The sequence below is a fragment of the Bos javanicus genome, chromosome X (assembly GCF_032452875.1).
Source record: "Bos javanicus breed banteng chromosome X, ARS-OSU_banteng_1.0, whole genome shotgun sequence".
Lineage (NCBI taxonomy): Eukaryota > Metazoa > Chordata > Mammalia > Artiodactyla > Bovidae > Bos > Bos javanicus.
This window is the reverse complement of record NC_083897.1, coordinates 95,895,128-95,909,593: the sequence shown is the minus strand read 5'-3', so window position 1 is coordinate 95,909,593 and position 14,466 is coordinate 95,895,128. Positions and strand designations below refer to the sequence as shown.

Below are 14,466 nucleotides of genomic sequence, written 5' to 3'. Positions count from 1 at the left end.
GAGAGGGCAAGTAAAATGGTGGGTGTGAGGCTTTCCGTTGACACCAGTCACAGTACAGCTTTTGGAGGAGAGAGATTCAGCGTGAGAAATTAAGTCAGAATAAGTGAGTTCCGTATCAATCAAAAAATCAATTTTCTTACTTGCCACATCAAAGATTACCCAGAACTCCTCGATAGAAATAGACATCTTGTTATGGGAAGCTGCCAGAATCCCTGGGCAGCCTCAGTAGTCCAGCATGGCCATCTTTGCAGGCTGGGCATAGCCTGGGGAGTTCTTTCTGGCAATCTCAGACCAAGTGGCCTATTGACTTGCATTAGTAGCATTCCCTCTTATTGGGCTTACCTCCATGCAGATAGTTGGATGTTCTTGGCTCCCTCAGGTTGTCCTGAGATCACAAAGCATGGCTGACAGCAACAGCTATCAGCTTTTCATTAGTCTTGGCCTATCCTTCCTCACGTTGGGCTCTCTCTTCCTGCTGAGCTTGGTCACAATTATTGAATACCCCAAAGGCTACATTTAGGAATTGGGGCATGGGCGTTTGGGTGCTAAATTATAACTTTTGGAGTTTTTGCCTAATATCAGGGGAAGATTGACTAATAAGTGCTGTCCCAGTAGGACACTGACCTTCAGAAGTGAAGAGATCTATATTAGTATATTTCCTAAAGGCCTGCACAAGCCACCCGTGAAAAAGGACTGGATTTTCTTTTCCTTCTTGGGTCATTCCTTTAACCTTTTCATAGTTAACTGACTTTTTCATACACTTTCTCATACCTTCTAATACACATTTGATCATGTACTTCCTGGCTTCTGTTCCCTCCAGGGAATTATAATTTCAAAGGGATTCCTGTTTGGGACTGCATCTCCACCCATAGCATAACATTTGGGTTGGTCTCTGGCAAGCTTCCCCTGAGCAGATTCTCTGTTTTTCCTCATAAGTGAAACAAGTAGGTAGAAATACTTGAACATCCTTCCAAATTAAATCACAGACCAGAGTTAGGGCCTGAAACACTTCAACAAACTATTAGAGTCTTCAGAAAATTTCCCCAATACCTGTTTGCTTCCGGCTAAGTTGGTCAAAGAGAAGGGCTATTGTTTTTCAGTTTCTCAGTTGTTTCTGACTCTTTACACCCCATGGACTGTACACCAGACTCCTCTGTCCAAGGGATTTCCCAGGCAAGAATACTGGAGTGGATTTCTATTTCCTTCTCCAGGAGATCTTCTCAGCCCAGGGATCGAACCTGTGTCTCCTGCATTGGCAGTCACATTTTTACCACTGAGTCACCAGGGAAGCCCCTAAAGACAAAGGCACATGCACTCTAGTTTATTTTCATCATACAATTACCTTTTCTTGTTTGTGGAGAGAACAGTTAAGATCTACTCTCTTAGTAACTTTCACATATACAATATAGCATTATTAACCATAATCACCATGGTGTAAATTAGATCCTTGGAACTTGTAAGTTCATACCCTTTGATCACTATCACCCCATCTCCCCTCATCTGCTAGCCTCTGGTAACCATTATTCTAACTCTCTGTTTCAACACATTTGGCCAAAAGCACATTTTCTTGAGTTCTCTTCTTTAACTTAAATATCATGGTTTTTTTTTTTTTTCCATTTTATTCCAAAATCTATCAATTTTAATGTTTTAAATTACAACTAAGTAAAATGAACATTTCAGCAGTTAAATTAACATGCCTCAGTTACTGAGAATACAACATTAATTAGTTGAAACTTAAGAAAGGAGCAACAAGATAACATGAACACAAGAATTCCGTAAGTTGATTTAATTATAATGATGTATTTGTGAAAATTATGAGGCCATCAGTTCAGTTCAGTCATTCAGTCATGCCCGACTCTTTGTGAACCCATGGAAGCACACCAGGCTTCCCTGTCCATCACCAACTTCCGAAGCTTGCTCAAACTCATGTCCATGGAGTCAGTGATGCCATACAACCATCTCATCCTTTGTCGTCCCCTTCTCCTCCTGCTTGCAATATTTCCCAGCATCAGGGTTTTTTTCCAATGAGTCAGTTCTTCTCATCAGGTGGCCAAAGTATTGGAGCTTGAGTTTCAGCATCAGTCCTTCCAATAAATATTCAGGACTGATTTCCTGTAGGATTGACTGGTTTGAAATTATTGTGGTCCAAGAGACTCTCAAGAGTCTTCTCCAACACCACAGTTCAAAGGCCTCTATTCTTTGGTGGTCAGCATCTTTTATTGTCTAGATCTCACATCCACACATGACTACTGGAAAAACCATAGCTTTGACTAGATGGACCATTGTTGACAAAGTAACATCTCTGCTTTCTAATATGCTGTCTAGGTTGGTCATTACTTTTCTTCCAAGGAGCAAGCGTCTTTTAATTTCATGGCTGCAATCACCATCTGCAGTGATTTTGGAGCCCCCAAAATAAAATCTGTCACTGTTTCCCCATCTATTTGCCATGAAGTGATGGGACCAGATGCCATGATCTTAGTTTTCTGAATGTTGAGCTTTAAGCCAACTTTTCCACTCTCCTCTTTCACTTTCATCAAGAGGCTCTTTAGTTCTTCACTTTCTGCCATAAGGGTGGTGTCATCTGCATATTTGAGGTTATTGATATTTCTCTCAGCAGTCTTGATTCCAGCCTGTGCTTCATCCAGCCCAGCATTTCTCATGATGTACTCTGCATATAAGTTAAATAAGCAGGGTGACAATATACAGCCTTGATGAACTCCTTTCCCAATTTGGAACCAGCCTGTTGTTCCATGTCCAGTTCTAACTGTTGCTTCTTGACTTGTATACAGATTTCTCAGGAGGCAGGTCATGTGGTCTGGTATTCCCACCTCTTGAAGAATTTTCCAGTTTGTTGTGATCCATACAGTCACAGGCTTTAGCATAGTCAATCAAGCAGAAGTAGAGCTATTACCTTCCAATTACAAGTAAATTTTAAAGAAGACTGTGGGTATTTACTTTTAAATAGCCTAAAGTCTTCAGACTGACATCTGTAGATGACATTTATTTGTGGATTTTAATGTTGCAGTCAAAAATCCATCAGATACTGAAAATGTTACAGGAAAGAGCCAATTATGACTCCATGTTGGATCTGTTTGTTTTACTTTAATCTTGCTTTCTGTTGCTTTTGTTCATAAAAGGATATTGTCTATACACAATGGTCTGCCTCTGGTACCCTGTTTCTCTGCTTGAATGTTAAACTGAAATGGCTTTTTTCAGAACTCTGTCAACCTGTGAATGATTACTGGAAAGGAGAAATTAACACATCCATTCCCGGAGGCTTGCCATTCCAGGAGATATTTGCAAGATTAGTGGCCTTTTTATTTGCTTCCTCATCTTCCCACTACCCACCACTCTGTTCTATAAAAGAACCTGGGATGCAGACTCAGACAAGATGGTTATTTTGAGACATTAGTCTGACATCTTCTGGGTTGACTGGCCTTCAGAATAAAGTCTTATTCCTTGCTTTAACACTTCCCTTTTCAGTTAAATGGCCTGTTGTGTGGTGAGCAGAGCAAGCTTGAACTCAGTAGCAAAACTTTGCAAGTACAAATCAAAGAGAATGCAATGATTATAGGAAAACTTTGTGGTCTGTAGATGGTTGGAGGATAAAACAAAGATACTACAGTTAAGAAAGGTGAACTCTTACAAAAGTATGGTCAATTTTTGATGGTATAGCCAAAACTTGGCCTCCATACTCTGGTATCAAATTTATCTCAGGGACGGTTTTAAGTGAAGTAGAAAATAATAGCTTTATTACTTTGCCAGGCAAATGCAGACAACAATGAACTAATGCTCTCAAAACTGTGTGTCCCAATCTGGAGGAGGTAGTGAGGAGCTTTATAGTAATGGTTCAAGGAGGAGGGCACAATCAATTCATAGACATTCTTCTAATTGGTTGATTGTGAGGTGCTCGGGAGTCAGCATCATCAACCTGGTTCCAACTGGTCTGGAGTCTGTGTGCTTGTGGGCAGCATACTTCTTCCACCTGGCAGGGATTTCATTACCTGCAAAATATCTCAAGTATATTGCTATGTATATCTCTTTAGGGAAACTAAGACTCTGCCCTAAGACTGCATATTGTTCCTTGACTGTTTCTCCCTTGTCTCTACATCCTCTCCTTTGCCAGATTAGCATCTGTTTGAATCAGCCCTTTGGAACTCAGGGAAATCCATGGAGGTGGAATGAAACCTATTTTCTACAAAAAAGAAACAAGGGACACAGAAAGGCTTTTGTGATCCAGAGCCCCAAAGGATTCTATGTGATTTCAATGGTAAAAATCAGTTGTGACAGCAGATATAGTAGTGGTAGCAGTATTATCTATGGCAAGGCTTCAAATTGAGTTTGGCTACAAAAAGTCTTTTCAAGTTGTAGGAGATTAAAGACAGTAGTTTAAAGAGAATCAATTTCTAGATACTCAATTTCCATATGGTTTCTTTCCTAAAATTAATCTGCCAGAAAATGCCCCTCAGTTAAATGCATTCCTTTTTCTGCAATTTACCTGTTCCCACTTTATAAATTAAAGGCATATTTCTATCATGTATCTAAGATTTGACAGTGTTGCATTGCCTCTGGGGATGAAAACCTTGAGTTTATTTATAAAGGGGAAATTTGAAATATATTTGTGTCCATGTTGAGAAGGTGAATGATTCCAAACACTAGGTAATAAATTGTTTTGCAAGTCTGTAATTTCCAATTCTTTATCTTGGACAAAGTTGAAGGAGGACTGAATTGAACAGTCAGTTGATAAGTGAGTAAAGTTATTTATGAAGAAGTATCATTATGTGATTTTTGGCATATTATCTACCACTCTATGTCTTTTTTGATTGGAGCATTCAGTCCATTGACACTTAAGGTAATTATTGATACATACGTATTTATTGATATTTCAAACCTTGTTTTCCTAGTTGATTTTTTGTTTCTTTTTTTTCCTTTTTTTTTTTTTTGTGGTTTAATGATTTCCTTTTATTTTATGTTTGTGTTCTCTTCTTTGTAGGTTTTGTGAATCTACTGTATGTTTCTGATTTGTGGTTGCCCTGTTTTTCAAGTATGTTAACCCCCTCCTGTATCTGCTTGCTTTAGACTGATAGTCATATAGGTTCAAACACATTCTAAAAAGAAAAAAGAAAAATTCTTTGACTTTTCTTTACCCTTCTTCCCCATATATTATGATTTTGATATTCCTTTTTATATCTTTTTTTTTTAATTTTTATTTTATTTTTAAACTTTACAATATTGTATTGGTTTTGCCAAATATCGAAATAAATCTGCCACAGGTATACATGTGTTCCCCATCCTGAACCCTCCTCCCTCCTCCCTCCCCATACTATCCCTCTGGGTTGTCCCAGTGCACCAGCCCCAAGCATCCAGTTTCGTGCATCAAACCTGGACTGGTGACTCGTTCCATATATGATATTATACGTATTTCATTGCCATTCTCCCAAATCATCCCACCCTCTCCCTCTCCCACAGAGTCCAAAAAACTGTTCGATACATCAGTGTCTCTTTTGCTGTCTCGTACACAGGGTTATTGTTGCCATCTTTCTAATTTCCATATATATGCGTTAGTATACTGTATTGGTGTTTTTTCTTTCTGGCTTACTTCACTCTGTATAATAGGCTCCAGTTTCATCCACCTCATTAGAACTGATTCAAATGTATTCTTTTTAATGCTGAGTAATACTCCATTGTGTATATGTACCACAGCTTTCTTAGCCATTCATCTGCTGATGGACATCTAGGTTGCTTCCATGTCCTGGCTATTATAAACAGTGCTGTGATGAACATTGGGGTACACATGTCTCTTTCAATTCTGATTTCCTCAGTGTGTATGCCCAGCAGTGGGGTTGCTGGATCATAAGGCAGTTCTATTTTCAGTTTTTTAAGGAATCTCCACACTGTTCTCCATAGTGGCTGTACTAGTTTGCATTAGCACCAACAGTGTAAGAGGGTTCCCTTTTCTCCACACCCTCTCCAGCATTTATTGCTTGTAGACTTTTGGATCGCAGCCATTCTGACTGGCGTGAAATGGTACCTTATAGTGGTTTTGATTTGCATTTCTCTGATAATGAGTGATTTTGAGCATCTTTTCATGTGTTTGTTAGCCATCGGTATGTCTTCTTTGGAGAAATGTCTATTTAGTTCTTTGGCCCATTTTTTGATTGGGTCATTTATTTTTCTGGAATTGAGCTGTAGGAGTTGCTTGTATATTTTTGAGATTAGTTGTTTGTCCATTGCTTCATCTGCTATTATTTTCTCCCATTCTGAAGTCTGTCTTTTCACCTTGCTTATAGTTTCCTTTGTTGTGCAGAAGCTTTTAAGTTTAATTAGGTCCCATTTGTTTATTTTTGTTTTTATTTCCAATATTCTGGGAGGTGGGTCATAGAGGATCCTGCTGTGATTTATGTCAGAGAGTGTTTTGCCTATGTTCTCCTCTAGGAGTTTTATAGCTTCTGGTCTTACATTTAGATCTTTAATCCATTTTGAGTTTACTTTTGTGTATGGTGTTAGAAAGTGCTCTAGTTTCATGCTTTTACAAGTGGTTGACCAGTTTTCCTAGCACCACTTGTTAAAGAGATTGTCTTTAATCCGTTGTATATTCTTGCCTCCTTTGTCAAAGATAAGGTGTCCATATGTGCATGGATTTATCTCTGGGCTTTCTATTTTGTTCCATTGATCTATACTTCTGTCTTTGTGCCAGTACCATACTGTCTTGATGACTGTGGCTTTGTAGTAGAGCTTGAAGTCAGGTAGGTTGATTCCTCCAGTCCCATTCTTCTTTCTCAAGATAGCTTTGGCTATTCAAGGTTTTTTGTATTTCCATACAAATTATCCTCTTGCTGTTCCTTGTGTTCATTGTTGTTTTCAAAAATAGCTTTTTTTTTTTTTTGATCTGTATACTGGCTAATTTAAGCGATTTACTTTCCTATTGTGATTTCCTCCTTCTTATATCTTTTTGATTCTTTTCTATTTAGAGATAACCTAGTATTGCTCTTTTCTTTTCTCAGACAAGTTTCTGCTTGTCTGAGAAATCCTTTATGTATCCTTCTAATCTAAATGATAAGCTTTCCGGTTAGAATATTCTAGGTTGCAGATTTTTCTCTTTTAGGGCTTTGAATATATTTTGACACTCCTTTCTGGTCTGCTGTGTTTCTCTAGAGAAATCAGCTGATAGCCTTATGGAAGTTCCCTTATAATTAACTCTTTTTCTCTTGCTGCCTTTAGAATCCTCTCCTTATTTTTAACTTTCTCCATTTTTATTATGATATATTTTGTGTAGACCCGTTTGGTTTCATTTTGTCTGAGGCCTTCTATGCTTCCTGTATCTGGATAACTGTTTCCTTCTTTACGTTTGAGAAATTTTCAGTCGTAATTTCTTCAAGTACATTTTCAATCCACTTTTCTCTTTATTCTCCTTCTGAAATCCCTATTACAAATAAATAGGTCCACTTTATATTATCTCGTATGTCTCCTATTGTTGTCATTTTTCATTTGGTTTTCAGGCTGCTGTTTTGACTGAGTATTATCTATTATTCTATCTTCCCGGTTACTTATTCTTTCTTCTGTATTATTCATTCTACTATTCATTGCCTTGAGCTAAGCTTTCATCTCAGCAAATGAATTTTAAAAATTTTCTTGTCTCCTCCTTATAGTTTCTAGTTCATTTTTACAGTAACTTGTATTTCTGTCAATAGCCTCTTTTAATTCATTCAGTATTTTCATTTTAATTACCTCCACTTTAAAACTGATATGTTAGAGCCTCTTGATGAGGGTGAAAGAGGTGAGTGAAAAAGCTGGCTTAAAACTCAACATTATAAAACTAAGATTATGGCATCCAGTCCCATCACTTCATGGCAAATAGAAGGGGAAAAAGTAGAAGCAGTGACAGATTTAATCTTCTTGGGCTCCAAAATCACTGCGGATGGTGACTGCAGCCATGAAATTAAAAGATGCTTGCTCCTTGGAAGGAAAGCTATGACAAACCTAGACAGTGTATTAAAAAGCAGAGACATTACTTTGCCAACAAAGATCCATATAGTCGGACCATGTTTTTTTCCAGTAGTCATGTATGCATGTGAAAGTTGAACTAAAAAAAGAGCTGTGCACTGAAAAACTGATGCTTTTGAACTATTGTGCTGGAGAAGACCCTCAGAAGTCATCTGGACTGCAAGGAGATCAAACCGTTCAATCCAAAAGGAAGTCAGCCTTGAATATCCGTTGGAAGGACTGATGCTGACACTGAAGCTCCAATACTTTGGCCATGTGATATAAAGGGTCAAGTCATTGGAAAAGACCCTGATACTGGGAAAGACTGAAGGCAAATGGAGAAGGAGGGTGACACAGGATATCATTGGATAGCATCACCAACTCAATGGACATGAATTTGAGCAAACTCCAGGAGATAGTGAAGGACAGGGAAGCCTGGCACACTGCAGTCAATGAGGTTGCAAAGAACAGGACACAACTTAGTGCCTGAACAACTACAGCCAGCCAGCTGAACAATCTAGCCAACTTTGCTAGATTGAAGAGGTTTGTTTCATTATTTGCTCCTTCAGAGGAATTCTTTTGGTCTTTTAACTGAGAGTGATTCCTCTACTTTTTTATTTTGCTTATTCTCCTACTCTGTGAGTTTGGGAGAAAACAAACATTGACTATAGTCTGAAGGGCTATTTATATGTGTGAGTATCCCTGAATACGGAGAAGGCAATGGCACCCCACTCAAGTACTCTTGCCAGGAAAATCCCATGGATGGAGGAGCTTGATAGGCTGCAGTCCATGGGGTCGCTAAGAGTCGGACACGACTGAGCGACTTCACTTTCACTTCTTACTTTCATGCATTGGAGAAGGAAATGGCAACCCACTCCAGTGTTCTTGCATGGAGAATCCCAGGGACCTGGGAGCCTGGTGGGCTGCCATTTATGGGGTCGCACAGAGTCGGACACAACTGAGGCGACTTAGCAACAGTAGCAGCAGCAGCATCCCTGAATAGCTTGTGTGAGTTTAATATTAATATTTTTTGACATGAGGGCTCTTTTTGGTTTGGATGCTTGCCATCCCTTTCCTCAGCATGTGTTAGCCATCATCCCCTTAATAGTGGGTGTGCAGGTGCATGGTCAGAACACTTGCTTTCAAGAAGGTACTGGTAGCAGTTGGCTGCTGGTTGAGGGTCCCTAGGTAGAGGTAGCTGGCTGCACATACTCCTGAGCAGGTGGGAGCAGAGATTGGCACCAGGTCACAGGACCCTTGATTTTGGCAGTTTATGCACACTCCTGGGACAGTGAAGGCTGTGACCTGTACCTCCTCACAGGACCCTCAGTGGTGGCAGAATTCCTTGTCACCTCTGGACTCTGAGATGGCAACAGTGGCTCATGCTCTCCCCATAGTTCATTCAGGCAGTGCCCTGCCACAAAAGAAGCTCCTATGATGGTCCTGCCCATCTCCTCATGTGCCCCTCAACAACAGTACCTTGCATCTCTGCTGGGCCCAGGATTCTTCCCAGACTTCCTCTGTTGTGGTGTAGTACCTCCCAGCCACCTCAGGCTATCTTCGAACAGCCAATCCTAGTCCTCTCCCCTCACCTACCTTCTGAAGCCCCAGTCTCACTACCCAGCTTGCCCTGCCCCAACGGACCAGCATCTCAGGCTAGGGAGTGCCAGTCAGCACTAAATCCTCTATGAAGTCTCTCTATGCTTTGCTTTCATAAACCTGTTACTGTGCTCTCTTCTGAGGCTCCAAAATACACGCCCCCATACGGACTGACCTCCCCACCAATGAGTGGACTTCCCTGTGTGTAGAAACATTTCATCTTTCACAGTTCCCTCTCAGGGGCACAGATGACATTGCAATTTCTTTCTCTTTCATTTTTCTTTTGTCCTACCCATCTACATGGAGATTTTCTTGCCCTTTCAGAGGTCTGAGGTCTTCTGCCAGTATTCAGTAGGTGTTCTGTGAGAGTCTTTTCACATGTAGATGTATTTTTGATGTATCTGTGGGGAGTAGGTGAGTTTCACATCCTACTTCTCCACCTTCTTGATCTACTTCAATGATCACTAAATTGTTAATAGTCACTTTTCTAATTATTATAGGTAAGGTCTGAAAGGTTGTTGTTGAAACACAAAAAGATGCCGGGATTCTTGGCCTCTGGAGGAGAATAATTCAATCCTGGGCCAGAGACGAGGCTTGATCACTCAGAGCTTTTGTGAAATAAAGTTTTATTAAACTATAAAGGAGATAAAGAAAGCTTCTGACATAGAAAGCATATATATATATATATATATATATATATATATATATATATATATATATAAAACAAACTAGAAGTTTGTTAATGAAAGAACGGAATGTCTTAAAACTCAGAATGCACCAGGCCCCTCATCCATAAGATGTATTTTGGGATAATCTTGGCACCAGAGAGTCAACCAGGGCCAGAAAATGATTGACTTGAATCTTGTAGAAGGGCAGATAACTATACAAGTAGTTTCGTTTACATAGATTAGGGGAACAATGTCTGAGTATAACATACTGGTTTGTCACGTAGGTTCCAAGCCATTAGGTGGAACCGACTTGAAGACAGAGTCTGGGGTAAACATTTGCCATGGTACATTACCATAGCTTAAGACAAACATTTCCATAAGAAAAATGCATTGGTTAACTCCAGGTTTGAGAATAGTTAACTTCAGGTGAAACCAGGTGTCATTATGGCAACACAGTATTTTAAGAGAAACCTCCTTTTAAATTTGTATAGAGAATGACAAAAAAAATATCGCTAGTTTGTTTCCTCCTGCTGCTTAAGAGAGATAAAAATGTCTAACAGTTGCAGCCCATTTCCTCCTTTTGGAGACCCCTGGCCTTCCTGCCTGTTACCCTCTCATCCCCCCCTTTTCTTTTAAGAGAATTGTGTTGTCTAGGGAAAACGGGCGTCATTTTCGTTCTGTAACTGCTTGCAAGCTGACAAGGGGCATTGTCCCCAAATTGATGAGGCAATATATTCTCCAAACCCTCATACTGAGGATTTCTGATCCAGGGGCCCCAAGTAGTAGTTGGAAAAAGCCGCAGCAGTAGCAGGAGTTTGAGCAACCATTTGTAACTTAAAAGCTTTCATGCAACTAAAAGCAAATCCAGTTACAGAGTTACAGATGCAGGGAGCAAACAGCAAAAGCAAAACAATCAGAATTATTGTAATTAAGATAGTTTTCCACCATGGGGAACTAGTTAATGTCTCCCAAAGTGAGGCAATTGAAGCTTCAGGAGTAGCCATATCCCCAATCATCTTGTTCATGTGTTTAGTAAAATGAGTAACATTAGTCCTCATATCAGGTATATATGTATAGCATTGGGTATGAATATGGCATAAGTTCCTCCTTGTGCAGCTGTCAGAATATCTAAAGCCAATCTGTTTTATAAAACCACCTTTCTAATTTGTGCTTGTTAAGCATTAAGAGCTGAAATAGCTTTTTGAGAATCTTGTAATGTCTGTTGAGTAAAATTAGTCAGAGCATCCACTCATAGCATAACATCTGTAGTTCTCAAAGAGGGAACAAACACTGTAGCCAAATAATCATACCAGTGAAATACAGACCTTGCCCACCGAGTTTTAAGGTGGAGTAAATTAGCAGGCTCTTCTGGAAGCTCTGAAAATATAAAGCCATGAGTAAAGGCTAGATCCAGGGTGCATCTCTCTATCCAACCAAGGGGAAGCCATGCCCATAGGTAAGAGCCACATATCCAATAAGTCCTGTTTGGAGCAAGCCAGCATAACTGAGATATCTAGTCCCAGTCAGTGCCTGGCCAGACAAAGGGAGGACCTGAACTGGGGTTGGAAAACGCAGGAATGATTACATTGTATATTTTCTGAGGCAAAAATCTCAATTGTTTCCAATCATTGTGATTAAGTTGTTGGCTAACTTCTGGGGATGGCTCTGTTTGTTCCCAGCATATAGGGGCAGTATACATTAGATGTCCTTTTTCAGGAATTACCCATATAACCTCATCCCATGTTTGATAAACCTCAGGTAAAAAACCATTAGCTCTAGACCTAATTGTCTTATGTGTAGCAAAATAGTCATTAAACAGAGACAGTGTATAATCAAAATTAAAAGTCACCTTATGTCCATAGTTAAAATACAAAGTGTTGCACCTGTCCATCTTAGGGTTGTTAGATGTCATCAGATGAAGAGGCATAACATATGATTGTTCTAGAAGGTATTCACAGACTTGGAGAAAGCCTTTTCCTTGAAGTGGAAATGTCCACCATGGGAAGTCTTTCACTGATGAAGAGGGGAGTGCTCTGGAGACTAAGCCGTTAGACTGATTGTGGAATGCAGTGTAGGAGTAAGCCCAGGACAAGAAGGCATTGTCTGGAGGATCAAACAACAGACTCAGGATTTTTGGAGTCAGCAGAAGTAGACTCACATAGATTATCAGGCCCATCTGAAAGACTTAAAATGAAGTCACTGAATTCTAATCAGGGTGCCACCTCTTAACTCGAGTGTGATGTACACGTGAATCAATTCCTGGCACTATGACAGCTGTGGGAGAAGAAAGAATAACCTGGTAAGGGTCTTTTCAGAGGGGCACGAGGGATGGGCCCCCAAACCCCAAAGTTTTTATGAGGACCTCGGTTCCTGGCTCGAATAGAGGCTTGTTTGACTCAGAGGCTGGGTCAGGAGTCGTCTCTCGGAGTTCTGTTAATGCCTGTTGAAATGCTGAGAGCTGAGTTACATAATTAGTTAATTCCAAGGATTCAGGGTTTATAACAATGTCTGTATGTAAGAAAGGCCATCCATAAATACATTCAAAGGGGGACAGTCCCTCCTTCTGGGGGGAAGTTTGAGCCCTCATTAAAGCTATGGGTAGAACTTGAATCCAATTGTCCTGTGTCTCTTGAATTAATTTGTGCAGATGTCTTTTGATAATGTCATTAGCTTTTTCAACCTTTTCTGAGGATTGGGGTCTCCGGGAACAGTGTAAGTGATATTCTATTCCTAGAGCTTCAGATACCCCCTGAGTTACAGCAGCTTTAAAGGTGGAGCCATTGTCACTCTGAAGGCTCCGTGGCAGCCCAAACCTGGAGATAATTTCATGGATTAAAATCTTTATAACCTCCTTAGCCTGTTCACTATGACAGGGAAAAGCCTCAACCTATCCAGTAAAAGTATCCACCCAAACTTGTCAGCAAGAATATCCATAAGATTTTGGCATATGAGTAAAATCAATTTCCCAGTTCTCTCCAGGATACTTCCCACTTAGTTGTAATCCAGATTTTGCTAGCTTTTCAGTCTTTGGGTTATTTTTCTGACAAACCTCACACCTTTTGATAATGTTCTTTAATGTTTTCATTCCATTTTTACCGTCAAACAAATGAGAAGCCATCTGGTAAGTACTCTCTGCACCCAAAGTAAAACTCTGGTGTAAACTCTTAAGAATTTTCCACTGAGCATTTTCAGGAAGTATTAATTGTCCATCCTCGGACTGTAACCATCTTTTATCAGTAATCTTTGCTCCTCTTTTCTCATATCTTTCTATTTCTTCCTCAGTATATTGTGGTTTTTCCTGTTCCACAGGACCTGTCTAGATCAAAGGCCTCTGCAGTGAAGGGGTTTTGTAAAGTGCCGTTTTTCTGGCTTGACAGTCAGCCAACTGATTGCCTTTGGCAACTTTACTCCCATCCCTGCTGTGCCCTTTGCAGTGCATAACAGCTACTTTTTTAGGAAAATATATTAGTTAAAGTCTCTGTATCTCTCTGAAATGCTTAATAGGTTCTCCTGTTGCTGTTTTAAACTGTCTTTCTTTCCATAGTGCAACATGAGCCTGTAAAGTCAAATAAGCATACTTAGAATCAGTGTAGATATTTACTCGCTGCCTTTGCTTAACTCTAGAGCTCAGGTCAGTGCCACAAGCTCCACTAACTGAGCACTGGTTACCTGGGGGGAGAGATTTTGCTTTTAAAACCTGTACAGCATTCACCACGGCATAACCTGCATTATGCTTTCCATCTCGAACAAAAGAAATGCCATCTGTAAATATTTCCATGTCAGGATTGTCTAATGGGGTATCCATTAGATCTTCCCAAGCTGCATAGTTTAAAGTTAGAAATTGGGAGCAATCGTGATCATGTGTTTCATTTTTCTTCTCAGGAAAGAAAGTGGTGGGATTTAAATTTCCACAAACTTTAAGCTTAGTTACTGGTCCTTCTAACAACAATGACTGATATTTAAGAAGCCTACTGTTTGTCATCCAAGTATTAACCTTAGAATTTAAGATTCCACTCACATCATGAGAAGTCAGTACAGTGAGGTTTCATCCATTAATTATTTTTAAAGATTTGGGTGCTAATAAAGCTGCTGCCCCAATTACTCTTAGGCAGTGGGGCCACCCACGTGAAATTACATCTAATTCTCTGCTTAGATAAGCAATAGGTTGCTGGTGAGGCCCTCGGGGTTGTGTCAAAACTCCCAAGGCCATGCCTTT

At 39.9% G+C, this 14,466-nt stretch overlaps 1 pseudogene; it reads right to left on the bottom strand.

The window, feature by feature from the left end:
* Window positions 1-10,996: 10,996 nt before the first annotated feature.
* LOC133242537 (endogenous retrovirus group PABLB member 1 Env polyprotein-like) lies at window positions 10,997-12,479 on the bottom strand (annotated as a pseudogene).
* Between the last annotated feature and the right edge of the window lie 1,987 nt (window positions 12,480-14,466).